Source organism: Gossypium arboreum, chromosome 8 (assembly GCF_025698485.1).
Source record: "Gossypium arboreum isolate Shixiya-1 chromosome 8, ASM2569848v2, whole genome shotgun sequence".
In the NCBI taxonomy this organism is placed as follows: Eukaryota; Viridiplantae; Streptophyta; class Magnoliopsida; order Malvales; family Malvaceae; genus Gossypium; species Gossypium arboreum.
The window spans coordinates 118,378,786-118,392,667 of NC_069077.1; the positions used below are offsets into that span (position 1 = coordinate 118,378,786).

The 13,882-nt window shown below is 38.3% G+C and overlaps 1 non-coding gene across 1 annotated transcript; it reads left to right on the forward strand.

Annotated features, from left to right (window-relative positions):
- Positions 1-9,382: 9,382 nt before the first annotated feature.
- Positions 9,383-9,489, forward strand: LOC128279866 (small nucleolar RNA R71). Its single transcript, XR_008270058.1, has one exon. It is a non-coding gene; the product is annotated as a small nucleolar RNA R71 (small nucleolar RNA).
- Positions 9,490-13,882: the final 4,393 nt, after the last annotated feature.

Below are 13,882 nucleotides of genomic sequence, written 5' to 3' on the forward strand. Positions count from 1 at the left end.
CCCCATGTAATCTCACAATCTGAGAAACATACAATTCAGCTAGTTTATCCAATGAAAAATCCGTACGTACGGGGATAAAGTGAGCCGACTTAGTTAGTCTATCCACAAAAACCCAAATCGCATCTTTCTTACTTGCCGATACTGGCAACCCAGATACGAAATCCATCGTGACTCGATCCTATTTCCATTCAGGTATCATGATTGGCTGGAGTAAACCCGTAGGCACTTGATGTTCCGCCTTTACTTGCTGACATATTAAACACTTCGAAACAAAATCGAAAATGTCTCGTTTCATACCATGCCACCAAAACTGACATCTCAGATCATTGTACATTTTCGTACTCCCCGGGTGAATTGACATTCGGCTACAATGAGCTTCATTCAGAATCATCGAAATGAGTTCTGAATTTCTTGGAACACACAAACGACTTTTGAACTTTAAACAATTGTCATCACCAATTTGAAACTCTGATTCTATATTCGGAACACATTCAGCCCATTTTGCAACCAATTCATCATCGACTTTCTCAACTTCACGAATTTGATGAATCAACAATGGTTTGGCCTTTAATTCCGCCACTAACACATTATCGGATAGAACAGACAAGTGTACATTCATCGCTCATAAAGCAAACAGTGATTTACGACTTAAGGCATCCGCAACCACATTAGCCTTTCCCGGGTGATAGTCAATGACAAGTTCATAATCTTTCAACAACTCAAGCCAACGCCTTTGTCGCAGATTCAAGTCTCTTTGAGTCATCAAATATTTGAGACTTTTATGATCCGAAAATACATGGCACTTCTCACCAAATAAGTAGTGTCGCCATATTTTCAAAACGAATACGATGACAGCTAGTTCAAGATCATGGGTCGGATAATTTTTCTCATGTGGCTTTAATTGTCTCGACGCATAGGCCACAACTCGACCTTCTTGCATCAATACGCAACCCAACCCAAGTAGGGATGCATCACTATAAATGACGAACTCTTTGCCTGATTCGGGCTGCACTAGAATTGGACCTTCAGTTAGATAAGTTTTCAGTTGATCGAAACTTTTCTGACATTTTTCCGTCTATTCGAACTTAACATCTTTTTGAAGTAGCTTCGTCATTGGTGTGGCTATCATCGAGAAACCTTTCACAAACCGTCGGTAGTAACCGGCAAGTCCCAAAAAGCTCTGAACCTCAGTAATATTTCTCAGAGGCTTCCAGTTAAGTATGGCTGAAATTTTGCTCGGGTCAACTCGAATACCCGATGCAGATACCACATGACCCAAGAAGCTAACCTCTCTTAACTAGAACTCACACTTACTGAACTTAGCATATAACTACTTATCCCATAAAATTTGCAACACTAATCTCAGGTGCTCAGCATGTTCGGTCTCATCTCTTGAATAGACCAAGATGTCATCAATGAACACAACTACGAACCGGTCCAAATTCTGTCTGAAGATCCGATTCATCAAATCCATAAATACCACAGGGGCATTAGTGAGCCCAAACGGCATCACTAAGAACTCGTAGTGGCCGTATCTCATTCTGAAAGCAGTTTTGGGTATATCTGAATCTCGAATTCGCAACTGGTAATAACCCGATCTCAAATCTATCTTTGAAAACACTGAGGCTCCCTTTAGTTGATCAAACAAATCATCAATACGCGGTAACGAATATTTATTCTTTATCGTCACTTTATTCAGCTGACGATAGTCAATGCACAACCTCATGGTTCCGTCCTTCTTTTTCACAAACAATACTGGTGCACCCCAAGGTGGGAAACTTGGTCGAGTGAAACCTCTATCCGTCAACTCTTGCAACTGAGCTTTCAACTCTTTTAACTCGTTTGGTGCCATACGATACGGAGCTATCAAAACTGGCGTAGTCCCAGGTACAAGCTCAATACTAAACTCTACCTCCCGAACAGGTGGTAAACCCGGTAATTCTTCAGGAAAAACATCCGGGTATTTACAAACCACCGGCATAGATTCGGGTTTCTTTTCTAATTCTTTGTCATCAAGTACATACGCAAGGTATGCTTCGCACCCCTTTCTTACATATTTCTGAGCCAACATTGATGATATTACAGCTGGCAACCCCTTTAAGTCCGTAGACTCAACTCGGATTATCTCGTTACTTGCGCACCTCAAATCAATAGTCTTGCTTTTGTAATTCACAACCGCATCATGCACGGACAACCAATCCAAACCAAGAATAACATCAAATTCATCAAACGGCAAAAGCATCAAGTTCGCCGGAAAATAGGAACCTCGAATTACTAGGGGACATTTCTTACACACTTTGTCGACAAGCACGTAACGACCCAAGGGATTTGACACCCGAATTACGAACTCAATAGACTCAATAGGTAAAGTCTTACTAGATGCTAAGGTTTCACATATATAAGAATGAATAGAACCAGGGTCAATCAAAGCAATCACATTAGTATCAAAGAGAGTAAAAGTACCGGTAATAACATCCGGCGAGGAAGCATCCTCGGCGTGCAGATAGCATAAGCCCTAGCAGAGCACGAGCCTCAGATCTGGTCGTAGCATCCCTAGATCCTCTCTGACCACCACTAGCATTGCCCGTATTTCTAGATGGTCTACCTCGGCGGTGGTAGCACCGGTTTCCACTCGATTTGCATTCTATTGAGACAACCTCGGGCAATCTTTAATGAAGTGGTCAATGACCAAGACTTGTAACAGGAGCGGTCATGGAATCTACAGCTCCTCGAGTGCCATTTACCACAATACTGACACTCCGTTCTATCTCGACGATCATTTCCAACACTAGCGACCGAAGTGACTCGTGCACTCATAGGGGGTCGATCGCGATCTCGTCTAGATAAGCCCGAAGTGTCTCTAAATCGGCCTAAGCCATCTCTAAATTTCTTCGATGACTGTGGGAAGGGCTTCCCCGAAGACCTCTTACGAAACTCCTTTGCTTCCACCTCAGCTTTTCTTTTCTCTATACTGAGCTCCTCGGCTTTGCAAGCCCGCTCGACAAGTGCCACAAATTCTCGGATTTCCAAAATGCCAACATACAACTTTATATCATCATTCACCTATCCTCAAACGTTTACACATCATGGCTTCAAGAAATGCATTTCGCAGCGTCTGGCTAAGCCTTACAAATTTTCGTTCATAGTCGATGAATCGACATGGAACCTTGTTTAAGTTCAAGAAATTCCTTCCGCTTTTGATCAATGAATCTCGATGATATACTTCTTTCAAACTCGGTTTGGAAAAACTCCCAAGTTACTTGCTCGTGGCACAACAGAAGTCGATGTATTCCACCAATAGTAGGCAGAATCACGTAGCAAGGAGATAGTACACTTTAGGCACTCATCGGGTGTGCAAGATAGCTCATCGAGCACCCGGATAGTGTTGTCCAACCAAAATTCCACTTGCTCGGCATCATCGCTGTCCGTAGCCTTAAATTCAAGAGCCCGTGTTTTCGGATTACATCAGCTGGGGCTTATTCGACCTTATTTGGTCATTCACGGAGGTATTGTAGGTCTTGGGTGGTATTAGTTGGGAATGGAGGTCGTGGAACAACAGTATTAGTTCGAATGTATTGGTTGAACCAATCATTCATCATGCTATAAAAAGCTTGTCTAGTTTCATCATTCGGATTACTAGCAATAGGTTGAGAGTCCGCCGGCGCCGTCCCTTGTGCAGGAGCAAGCGCTACACTCTCAAGATCATCAGCTACCGCTCGGTTGGGATCGGGATCCATTACTATAAATAAACATATTTGCAATGTCAAAAATCACCACACTATCAAATAATCACAAAATGACATGTATAGCTAGACCCAAAAGTATTACGGTAGTCCTAGAATCGACTAAATCGTAGCTCTAATACCAATAAAATTGTAACACTGCATACCCGAGACCGTTCCCGGAGTCAGACACGAGGGGTTCGCAGACTTAAATCACTTATTTGCACAGTCCATTTTAAATTTCCAGACGAGCTGGCTAACTGCGTCACTGTCACCTTAAAAATCATATCTTGAGTTCCAAAACTCGAAAACCAGTTCAGTAAATTTTTCCTGAAACTAGACTCATATTTTCATCTACAAATTTTTTCCAGAATTTTTGGTCAAGCCAATTAGTACAGTTTATTAGTTAAAGTCTCCCTGCTTTGTGGTTCGACTACATTGACCTTTGCGCATTTCGACTTGGATATCTCCCATGCAGGCTTCAACATCGATGCCGTTTGTTTCTATAGAAACTAGACTCGAAAAGGAATCTATACTTCTAATTATCTCTGGTCAATTTATAATGAATTTCAAAGTCGAACAGGAATCCGAAAGCGTTTCGCCCTGTCTCACAAAAACTTAAATATCTCATAATATACTGTTCATATGATCGTTTAGTTACTTTCCTAAGAAAATAGATTCATCAAGGTTCGATTACATAATTTATTCACTATTTAATTCCATTCCTACTATTTTTAGTGATTTTTCACATTCACATCATCGCTTGCTATCAAGATCTATTTTAAGGTAGACTTTACCTATTACATAGTTTCCGATTCAACTAGCCCTTTTGCATAAATAGCACAAAATATGATCATGATTAACCATTCCAATGGCTAATCATTCCCAAACATTTCCATACCTCTTAATGAACATCATACAAGACGATTATAATATTAAGCTCAAAGTGTATATAAGCCATTTTGCATGGCTATCCAAATTTATACAAAACCAAAGGGTCCATGACCAACAACAAAAGGGTAGTCCTATACATGCCATTTCAAAGTTCAACCAAAAGTGTACCAAAAGGGCTTTGATAGTGTGGGTGACTTCGACTTGACACTCCGAGTCCGATGGTGACGGACCAAAATCTATGAAACAGAGATTCAAAGAACGGAGTAAGCGTTTAATGCTTAGTAAGTTTTGAGCAATGGAATTAGGCTCAACTGAAGTATAGCATTCATATAACTAAACGGATAATTTCATATACACATATATTCTCAAAAATCAATCCTACTTCACATTTCCAACACTTATATTCATACATAAGGGATCAACTTAACCAAAAACCGGAAGCTCCTTAATCGACTGAGCGAATGCTATTTAAGAGGAATCAATTAATCCAATGCATGTACAACACATACCTCGTTGTTGAGATTTTACGAGCGTATTAATTGAAATTATTACAACAGATCGCTCATTCCCAAACTCAAGTAATCTTCGGGATTTAGCCGGATATAACTACTTGCACAAGGCCTTCGGGTCTTAGCCCGGATATGGTCACTAGCATAAATGCCTTCGGGACTTAGCCCGGATATAGTCGCTAGCACAAATGCCTTTGGGTTTTAGCCCGGATATAATCGCTAGCACAAATGCCTTCGGGTTTTAGCCCGGATATAATCGCTAGCACAAATGCCTTCGGGTCTTAGCCCGGATATAGCAACTCGCACGAATGCCTTCGGATTTTAGTCCGGTTATAGTCACCTAGCACAAAAGCCTTCGGGACTTAGCCCGGATATCATTCGAATAACCATGCACATATATCAATAAATCATGACACATCCATATCTCATTTTCATTACCAAAACTCAAACACAAAACACTTATCACACTTACAAATTTCGGCTCAATAGCCACATACAAAGAGCATGATTTTGATTTACTTAAGACATAATCTAATCGAATCATAATCTAAGCTCCATTACTCGAAAACTTACCTCGGATGTTGTCGAACGATTTCGGTGACTATTCGATCACTTTTTCCTTTCCCTTATCCAACTTTGGTCCTCTAAGCTCTTGAGCTAATTCAAACAAATTTAACTTATTAAAGTCTCATTATGCTAGCTTATGGCGAACATGACAATGAATTTGATGGGTCATATGGCCACCTTTAGCATAAATACAAAATGGTCATCGCATTTTTAATCACATTAAGCAATTTAATACAATTCATTCGAACATCAAAAGAGAAGCTCAAGGTACTTAGCCCATATATACATTAGACATTAGAGTCACATATGTACGAAATCACGAATCGAATCCAACATATTAGCTAATATTCCCCTTAGCCGAATTTTCTAAGTCAAGATAAAGCCATCAATATGCTTACCTATGGCCAAACATACACATCAACTATGTACTCATTCATGTGGCCGAACATGCATGTCTATGTTGAGACCGATTGCAACACTTAATACATTCTACAAGTATGGTCACTTGTATTGACTAAACACCATTTTGTTTCAAGTTCAAAACTTGGCCAATACACATATATACACTATTAAATCAAACACTAACACTTTCACTTCACCTTACTACCATTTCTCATCCAAATAAGGTGAACAACAACCATATTTCTCTTCTACTTCCTACCATGGCCGAATGCATCACAACACCATACCATTTCAATTTTGGTCATGGTTAAACAAAGAACTTAATGTCTCACTCAAAAATGCTAAAAAGAAGATTCAAGAGTCATCAATCCACCATCACATGCATCATTACAAAGCTTCACTTTTAGCATGCAAATGACATCAACACAAATCCACTTTAGCCGAATATCATCTCCATGACATAGTAAAGATTTGAACCATGGGCTAGTTAGAACTAAAGCTAACTACTAAAAACATGCATGAATCTCATAGCACAACATCAAACATACCTTAACCTAGAAACAAGTATGGCCGAACCTCTTCCTAATCCTCTTCCAAGCCGATCATGAAGCAAAAGCTCCTTCCTTCTTCCTTAGAACTTTCGGCCAAAAGAAATGAAAAAGGATGGACACTTTTTTTTCTTTGTTTTCTTTTCTTCAACTCACGGCAATGGGAGGGAAACAACCACACACATTCTTTTTTTTTTTTTTGTTTCTCCTCCTACTAACACTAATATTTTATTGCCCATGCTCTTTATTTTATTATTCCTAACATAAAGCATCAACCCAACATGTTTATGACATGTTTTAGCCATAACATTTCGTCCACCCTCATGCTCATGGCCGGCCACTACTAATTAGGGGGGAAAATTGACATGCAAGTCCTCCCTTTTGATTACATGCACTATTAGATCCTTATAGATTAGCCTATCACATTTTAAAAGTGTCACACAAGTCCTATGTACTACATTCACATGCAATTAACTAAATCGAAGCTTAAAATTTTCGCACATTCATATTCACATATTTTAGACCATAAATATCACATTCAAATAATTTGGTGACTCGGTTTAGCGGTCTCGAAACCGCTTTCCGACTAGGGTCACTATAGGGCTGTCACACGTGTGGTTCTGGAAATCCTGTGTTCAGTGACTCAGTTAGTGAATTAAATGTTAGAGACTAAAATTTAAAGAAGTTAACACCGTTAGTGCTCGGGTGCCTCCCGAGAAGTGCTTGTTTATAGTCTAAGCTCGTCTCTACCTTGTGGGTATATTTAGGTAATTTTGTGGAGCCGTAGCTCCTCTTTATTGTCTTTGAAATTCTCACCGTTATATATTTTGAGATTATGTCCATTTACCTTAAAAGTGCCTTGTGATGGATGAATTACCTCGACTGTACCATATGGGAAAATACTGAGTACCGTAAGAGGAATTTCTTCATTAGGTTTAGAAGAGGCAATGCGAGGATCTGCTGCAGTAGTACCTTGTCTCCAACCTTAAGTTGATTTGGTGAGGTATTGAGCTCGCCCTGGCTCAGTTTTGGTTTATCGGGTGTTCTCGGTTTTTGTGTCTACCATTCATCTAGCTCTTTGATTTGTAGCCTTCGTTCTTCATAGATAGATCCTTTGTTGTTGTTTAAACACGGCTCATATGCATTCTTCGTAACTATTTCCTGCACAGAGAGTTTCACCACATGATCAGTACAAGTAGAATGATTTATACAACCACCTTCAATTTTTGATGTGTTACTCGAATTACGAGCTTGAAGGGTGATTGTTTCGTCTCCCACATGAAGTGTGAGTTTCACCTATACCAACATCAATAATGGTTCTAACAGTCGCTAAAAAGGGTCATCTTAAAATTAAAGGTGCGTTACTATCCTCTTCCATGTCTAAAACAACAAAGTCTACTGGGTATATAAATTTATTGATCTTAACAAGAACATCTTCAATGATTCCCCTAGGAAATCTAATGGTTTTATCAGCCAATTGAATGCTCATCCTAGTTTGTTTGGGTTTCCCAAGACCTAGCTGTTTAAACATTTTATAAGGCATAACATTAATGCTTGCCCCTAAGTCAGCCAATGCATTATGAACATCTAAACGACCAATTAAACAAGGAATCGTAAAACTCCCCAGATCTTTCAATTTGTTAGGTAGCTTATATTGTAGAATGGCTGAGCAAACTGCATTCAACTCCACATGCGACACCTCATCCAACTTTCGTTTATTTGTTAAAAGCTCCTTTAAGAATTTGACTGCGTTTGGCATCTGCGAAAGAGCTTCAATAAATGGTAAGTTAATATGTAACTTTTTTAATAATTTAAGGAATTTACCGAATTGTTCTTCTGTACGGTCTTTCCTTGTCTTGTTTGGGTATGGCACACGAGGTTTGTATTCTTTACTTACCGGTTTCTGGTCATTATGGTCCACCTCATCCTTATCTTTATTTACCACATTTTTTTGCTTCGGTTCTGGTTCAGCTGCAACTAACCCTTCCTCATCTTGAATGGTAATTGCATTGATTTGCTCTCTTGGGTTAGATTCAGTGTTACTCGGCAAACTACCTTGTGGTCATTCAGAAATCAGTTTGGCGAGTTGGCCTATCTGAGTTTCGAGCCCTTGGGTTGACGCTTGTTGATTCTTAAGGGCTGTCTCAGTATTTTGGAAATGAGTTTCTGACACCAACATGAATTTTGTTAACATCTCCTCAAGGTTCGGCTTCTTTTCCTGCTGGTAAGGTGGTTGTTGAAAACCCGAAGGATGTTGTGGCCTTCGATTTCCTTGATCACCCCACGAGAAATTAGAATGGTTCCTCCAACCTGCATTATAGGTGTTACTATGCGGATTATTTTGGGTCTACAATTATTGTTACCCATATATTGGACTTGTTCCTCCTCGATGCTAGGGTTGAAGGGTTGATATTCTGTGCATGCTCCTCCTCTATTTGAATCGCACCTCATTACTGGATGTACCTGAGTAGAACCACACAAACCATCAATCTTTTTATTTAAGAGTTCTACTTGGTTAGATAGCATAGTAACCGCATCAAGTTTGAAAACACCGGCTGCTTTCGTCAGCTTTGTCCTCATAACTTGCCATTGATAGTTATTCAGTGACATCTCATCAATAAATTCGTAAGCCGCCTCAGGTGTCTTATTATTGATAGTTCCACTAGCGGCTACGTCAATCATCTGCCGAGTCGAACGGTTCGGGCCATTGTGAAATGTTTGGAACTGTAGCCAGAGTGGTAACCCATGGTGAGGGCATCTTCACAAAAGGTCCTTGTATCTCTCTCATGCGTCATAGAGTGTTTCTAAATCCAACTACACAAAAGAGGAAATATCGTTACGTAATTTGGCTATTTTAGCCAGCGAAAAATATTTTAATAAAAACTTTTCAGTCATTTGTTCCCAAGTAGTGATTGACCCTCGTGGTAACGAGTTCAACCATTGTTTAGGCTTATTCCTCAACGAAAAAGAGAATAACCGAAGGCGAATGGCATCATCAGAAACGCCATTGATTTTAAAAGTGTCGCAAAACTCTAAGAAATTTGCCAAGTGAGCATTGGGATCCTCGTCCTGCAAACCATCAAACTGAACAAACTGTTGGAACATTTGAATGGTGTTAGGTTTCAGTTCAAAATTATTTGCAGCAACAACAGGCCTAACTATGCTCGATTCAGTTCCTGTTAAATTAGGTTTAGCATAATCATACATAGTACGTGGAGCAAAATTCAGATTAGCAGCAATTGCAGGAGGTAGAGGATTTTCTTGGTTTTCAGCCATCTCCTCAGTTGTGGTTGAAGTATCGTCCGCTTGCTCTTCCTCTGTCTATCTTAAGCTTCGCCTTATTTCTCTTCAATTTCTGCGAACTATGCGGTCGATCTCATCGTCAAAAAGTAGTGGTCTTGACGGGTTTTTTCTGGTCATAAACTAGAAAAACATGTCAGAAGAAAATAAATGAAAAATTAGAAAAGAAAATAAAAATTTAAATTGCAATAAAAGTAAAATGTCTAAAGTAATAAAAATCGAGTTTTCCTAATATCCTAGTTCCTTGGTAATGATACTAAAAACTTGGTGCGTGATATTCGTAACAGGTTTTAAAGGTTTATAAATGAATCGTTCTTGAGACTAACTTATTATCACGATTAAGGCAAGTGTACCTATTGAACAGTAGTATAGTTCAACAACACCGGATTGTCGAACCCAAAGGAACTACGAGTACTAATATTTACTTCCTTTTTATTATCTAGCCTTAAAATTAAGAGGTTTCGTTATCTAAACTAATTACTAACTAAGAATGCACAGAAAGAAAACTTGGAAAAATACTTTTGGAAAATTCGATTGATTGAGACAATACCTAAGGAAAATTCCACCTAGACTTCACTTGTTATTTGACTCAGAATCAGACGATTTATTCATTTGACTTGATCTGTAGAAATCCCTAAGTTATATTATTATCTCTCTCGAGACTATTAACGTCTAACCCTAGGTTGAATAATTGAAATCTCTTTCTAATTAACACCCTAGAATTGCATTAACTCGATCTATGGATTCCCTTATTAGGTTTCACCCTAATCCGGTAAAATCTTGTCACCCTATCTCTAGGTGCGCAATCAACTCCGCTTAATTATGAAAATTTTACTCTTAGACAGGGTCTATTCCTCCTCTGAATAAGAGCGTTAATTTGAATCAATATCCTGGAATATTAAAACAAGAATTAAGAACAAATCAAATATTTATCATACAATTCAGATAATAATAACAAGATCCGTCTTAGGTTTCATTCCCCTTAGGTACTTAGGGGGTTTAGTTCACACTTATGAAAGAAAACATCTCAAAAGCATAAAGATAAAAAAAACATAAGAAAACCTAAAAATCTCCTAAAGGAACTTGAAGGGAGATCTTCAGTCTTGATGATGAATCCGGTTTCTGAGATGGATCAATCGGCTTTCCTTGAGTAATTTCTTGCTTCCTACTCCGTGTCCCCCTTTTAAGTGCCTCATCAGGTGTTTAAATAGACTTTAGAATGCCTAAGAGCCCCCAAAATTGGCCTTTTCTGAATAGGGTTATAGTTGGGATCGGCAGGGACATGCCAGTGACACGCCCGTGTGCGATTACTCCAGCCCGTGGTCAAGGTTGTTGAACAGGAACGGGAGTGTAGTCTACCCGTGTAAGTCATGCTTCGATCCTGCCAAAGGGACACGAGCATGTGACACACCCGAGTGAGAAATTCTAGGCCATGTTGATTTCCCACGTGGGTCCATTTTCTCCGTTTTTGGCCCGTTTCTCGCTCTTTTTACTCTCCTATGCTCACCTAATTATAAAACATGAAATTAAAGGATTAGAAGCATCAAATTCACCAAATCTAAGGAGAAATCATCCATAAATATGCTAAGCATAGGATAAAAATATGTATAATTTACGATTTATCACTTATATTGTAGATCCAATTGTCACAATTCTATTAGAAGAGATTTTGATTGGATTTAACCCCGATAGATAAACCTAACGCACCAAAGAAATATTTTAGTTATACATCTATCGTAATGGCTTATTACTTAAAGATTTTTTATTGAAATAAATCTCACCAAATACTTACCCTTAGATCAACACTTGGATTCAGTGCCTTCGTTATCACACTAAGGATTTCTTAGGTTAGCCTTTTTTGGTCCTTCAAAGAAAATAAGGACAAAATGTTAACACATGAAGGATGTAAATATTCTATCACTATTTGGTTAAGGGAGGAAAATATAAAGAGAAAATAATGATCTCAATTCTCCTCCTGTACTTACACTACTAAATAACACAATGAAATCGATGATGAATCTCAGTGAAGGAGCGTAGAGGTTTAACGATCTACAAAGATTATATGATCGATGTGTTTGAACACTAAATAAATAATATAGGATGATTAAATCCTTAGAAGAGATAGAAGAGAAAGAAAAAGGGAAAAAATTGAATCCCAGTGAAAAATAGCGTCGGTGATGGCGATAGCGACGGTGGTCCAATGAGAAGTGAAAAAATAATATAAAAAGAGTGAGAGGGTTCGGTCATAATACTGAGAGAAAAGAAAAAAGAAAATGAGTGGTGGAGAAGGTTTTTCCCACAGTGGGTCGCGACAGCTTACAATGACAACAGTGGCGGTGATCTAATGAAAAGAGGAGGAGAGAAGAACCTTTGGCGGTGGTGTGGAGGTGGTGAAGTTATAGCTTGGGGTGGCGAAATTTTAGGTGGTGGTTGTTTTGTCAAAAAAGAAAGAGAATGGAGTGGAGATGAGAGGAAAAAGAAAAGAAAAGAGAGGGAATGAGAGGAGTGGATGGCAATGGGGTGTTTTAGGTGGTCAACACTTGATTTTTGGCAAGGATGAGGTGAAAGGAAGGAGAAGAAACATAGGAACATAAAGAGGGATCATGCTCCCCACCTTATGGCAAGTTTGACTCGTAAAACGGGAAAGGAAACAAACCAATTAAGGCAACAATGGGGGTTGGACAACAATGATGTAATGCACATGGGAAAAGTGTGCAAAAATTTAATAAAAATAAGGGAGCAAGAGGATTCGAACTAAAGACCTCCTTGATAGCTTAAGGGCTATCTACTACTAGACTACTCCTTTCCTTGTTTTTGTTTTTGCACTACAATTAAAAAATATATGGGATATGACACCGTATAGGCAAGTTACAACCCAAACACTCACATATACCACAAGCATGCATTATACCATTCCTAAACTTGTTCAAATACACCAAAAACATACCAAAATACAACTCATAACACCATCTTAAGTGCCTAACAATATGCCACAATTGACACATCAATTCAACAATTCATAAACAAAACATTCATCGTTAAGCATTTCACAAGATCCATACCTAAACTTCCATCACCAATCAACATTTCAAAGTGCTAAACTCATCAAGCAAATGCACCGTAAATACTAAAACATACTTATACTATCACATTCCACAACCAACCAAAACAAACATATCACTTTCATTCATTAAATTTATTTTTAGGCACAATTGTATCAAAATATATAACTACATCTCATACATATAGTTACCCATTTACAACTATTTACATGCCATTTATAACCAGACCAAAATGTTTAAAATTCTATCGAAGGAATTGTAGATAATGTGAGCTTCGAAAATGATCCAATCGAGATTACGATTTCCAACAATTTATAAGGAAGATAAAATAAAACAAAGTTAAGCTTACTCAAAGCTTAGTAAGTTCATATAAATTTAAACACAACATACATGCCATTTAAATATCTTAACAAAGGAAAATAACACATATAAATATAGTACTATTTGTCACCTTACACATTCATGTCATACCAAAGTTAGTTACTCTATGATTTATAATGACCACCAAAGCCTGTAGACAACATAATAAACATAACGGTCATATTCATTACATAAACAACATCTTTGCACCATAGTCTTTCCTTTCAATTCATATTCATTTCTTCGTTTTTCCCAGAGAACTATAGTAAATTAACCTCGGATACCCGTGATAGCTTTGCTCATACATGTTGTGGAGAATTTGCAACAAATGCTAGATCTCATGTAATATCCTGAATTAGGGCTTAATCGGAATAGTGGTTTCGTGACCACAAATCTGAGATAGAAATAATTATTTTATAATTATTTTGATGATTATGATATGATTGCATGATTGTGTGAAAATTTCGTGATGAAATTCTATGCCTAAAGTGCTTAAATTGAAAGTAGGGACTAAATCG